This window comes from Mus pahari, chromosome 4 (assembly GCF_900095145.1).
Source record: "Mus pahari chromosome 4, PAHARI_EIJ_v1.1, whole genome shotgun sequence".
NCBI lineage: Eukaryota > Metazoa > Chordata > Mammalia > Rodentia > Muridae > Mus > Mus pahari.
This window is the reverse complement of record NC_034593.1, coordinates 94,420,893-94,424,217: the sequence shown is the minus strand read 5'-3', so window position 1 is coordinate 94,424,217 and position 3,325 is coordinate 94,420,893. Positions and strand designations below refer to the sequence as shown.

Here is a 3,325-nt window from a genome sequence, read left to right as displayed (position 1 = left end):
TGCACCACAACACCTGGCCAAAGAACACTTTTTAAAAAGATTTTATTTGTGTATATGAGCACTCTATTTGCATGTATGCATGCAAGACAGAAGACAGCATCAGAAGAAAGAGAGCATCAGATCTGTTATAGATGGTTGTGAGACACCATGTAGTTGCTGGGAATTGAACTCAGGACCACTGGAAGATCAGCCAGTGCTCTTAATCACCCAGCCATCTCTCCAGACCCTCAAAGAACACTTTTCATGTTGTATAGAGAATGAACCAGTTATTAGTAAAGAAGATGGGTTTAAAATTAGTTTCTACTTAAACTGAAGACAGAGAAATGAAGTGCAGCCGCCTTTAATCCCAGCACTTGGGAGGCAGAGGCAGGCGGATTTCTGAGTTCGAGGCCAGCCTGGTCTACAGAGTGAGTTCCAGGACAGCCAAGGCTATACAGAGAAACCCTGTCTCGAAAAAAACCAAAAAAAAAAAAAAAAAAAAAAAAGAAATGAAGTGCATAAACCACTATTTTCTATTCTATGTATATCACAGAGCCACTTTTCGTTGCTGGTGTAGCCTCGGGTCACACTATTTTTGAGGGTCCCCTGACTTAGGTCTCTGTATACTTTTTTTTTTTTTAAATATGGAATGCTTGACAAATTTTTGTGCCATCCTTGTGCAGGTTCATGCTAATCTTCTCTGTACTGTTTCGGTATATGTCTCTGTCTCATTTCGGTATATGTGGTGCCTCTAAATACATTTAAAATTAAATTCAGGGTAGATATTTCTCCAAAGAAGATAACCAACCAGGGGCAGCAGGCAGAGGAATGCTGCTCCAATCATCAATCACCAGGCAAATAAATGTAAATCAAAACCGATTCACATCCACTAGAGTAGCTGTTAATAGGCTGGGCACGGGCTTGGCAATTGTAGAGAGCCAGCCTGGCTCGTGGCTCTGGGTCTAAAACACAGACAAACAGAACAAAAACAACACAATAGTGTTGACTGTGGAGAAGTTAGCACTCTTGCACACTGCTGGTGGAAGTAAAGAGCCACAGTTATTGTGCAGAGTTTCCCAGAGATCCTTGGAAGGAAAAGAAAAGGATTCCGATGCAATCCAGTTGTTACACTTCTACATATAAATACAAAAAAAGTGAAAGTAAGATTAAAACAAACAAAAAAAATTCTGTTTTTTTCCAGACATGATTTCACCGTGTAGCCCTGGATGTTCTGGAACTCACTCTGTAGGCCAGACTGGCCTTGAACTCGTAGAAATCCACCTGCCTCTGTCTCTCTGTGCTGAGATTAAAGCTGGCTAAATTTTTATTTTTAAGATTTATTTAATTTTATTCTATGTGTATGTGTCTGCCTGCATGCAGTTCCCTGGAATTGGAATTACAGAGGGTTATGGGTGTTTGTTTGTTTGTTTATTCCAGCTCTGCTAGAATATGAAAAAGTAGCCTACTGTTCCTTTGCCACATGGAAGGACAAGACTTACCCTCCCTGGGCACTGCTGAACTCACTTCCCCACCCCAGATATTCCCACCTGAAAAGCTGGACTTCCATTCACCCTACCAGGAAAGAACAAAGTGCCCTCCCTTTTTTGTTAGTGATAGGGGCTATGGACACAGAGAGTTAGAGCTTCCCCAAAGTGGCCGGGCCATATGAGGAACACGTGATAAAACCCACAGGTGCCTAGAAAGGACCCTGAATCCTTTCTGCCCAGCTGTGAGTGGCAGCAGAGACTGGCTAGGGAAACTGGTCTTCCTTGGACAATACCAAGTCTGTCTGTCTGTCTCCCCCCACCCCCCGCCCACCGTGACAGTCTCACAGGAGGCTTGGTTGTATCTCAGCCGGGCTTGGTGGCACACGCCTTTAATCCCAGCACTTGGGAGGCAGAGGGAGGCGAATTTCTGAGTTCGAGGACAGCCTGATCTACAGCGTGAGTTCCAGGACAACCAGGACTACACAGAGAAACCCTGTCTTGAAAAAAACCACAAAAAAAAAAAAAAAAAAAAAAAAAAGAATGTTGTAACTCAAAAGTCCATGTTTCCATCAAAAACCACTTACGTTGTTGTTGCGCAACAACTTACATTTATAAACCTGCCCCAGTTTCCCCACGTTCCAAAGGAATAAGGAAACAGAAATTGGTAAAGGCAAATGAACTCCCGTTTGGGCTTAACTGAAATGAGAGGGACTTCTGGTTTCTCTTTGTCCTTCCCAGTTTGGCTGTTGATGAACCAGAACTTTGAAATCTCTTCCAGGGAAGAAAGCCTGGGTGTGGTGAGGCGCTCCTCTTCCTGGTTGAGATTCCTCCGGAAACTTTCCTTTAGGGGCCGTTGCTCTGGGGCCTCTGTTTCAGTACCACTAGCAAAGCAGGCCGATCTAAAAGAAAAGCCAGACTCTTCTATACAGTCCAGAGAATGACCTACAAGATTTATATTTTTACTTTCTCATGAGTAAGTTCAAGTATATAGCAAGCCAAAGTGAAAGAATAAAAAGTAAGTGATAGGTGATAGACAGACAGACAGACAGACAGACAGACAGACAGACAGACAGAATAGCATCATTGACCTAGGTGCTCACTACACACTGCAGGAACCAACTGGGGAAATTGAGGCTGGGGTTCCCAGTTGTACTTTCTCTACATGGCTGAGCTTCCTTCCCATGGCTGAGCTTCTGGGTTCTCTTTCCCAGCTAGGCGCTTAAATATCACCAATAAAGAGCAGTGACCTTGGGGCCTGGAGAGATGACTCAGCAGTTGAGAGCACTGGCTGCTCCCTGACTGGTCTCCTGATTTTGAGGATATAGCATCTTTCCTCTTGTGGCTCTTTCTCCCTGTTACAGATTCAGAAGACATTTTTGAGACAAACATACTTGGGTCTGAAATGGGGAGTAAGGTAGCCCCAATTTCCAGAGCCTGCTTCTCAGGGAGCTCAAGTAACATAACCAGTTTATCAGTTTAATATATGTTGCTATGACCTCACTGGGCACAGGATTTAAACTCAAAGCATCCCAGTGTGAGCACTGTATAACCTTGTTTAATAAACTTTAGATAGTCCACCATGGGTAAGCTTTAAAAGAAGCATTTTTTTTTTTTAAATCACTTGTACCTCCATCTAGGAAAAGCTCAACATTAATGAGGGAAGATGGAAGGAAGATAGACAAGAAAGGGAGGGTCTGGTGCAGGAATGATGTCCCTGGCCCTGGGATCTAGCTTCCTGTTATCTTGGAGTCAAAAATTTCAACACAGCCGGGCGTGGTGGCGCACGCCTTTAATCCCAGCACTCGGGAGGCAGAGGCAGGCGGATTTCTGAGTTCGAGGCCAGCCTGGTCTACAAAGTG

At 44.0% G+C, this 3,325-nt stretch overlaps 1 non-coding gene across 1 annotated transcript; it reads right to left on the bottom strand.

The window, feature by feature from the left end:
* Positions 1-617: 617 nt before the first annotated feature.
* On the bottom strand, positions 618-724 carry LOC115063860. Its single transcript, XR_003843733.1, has one exon. It is a non-coding gene; the product is annotated as a U6 spliceosomal RNA (small nuclear RNA).
* Between the last annotated feature and the right edge of the window lie 2,601 nt (positions 725-3,325).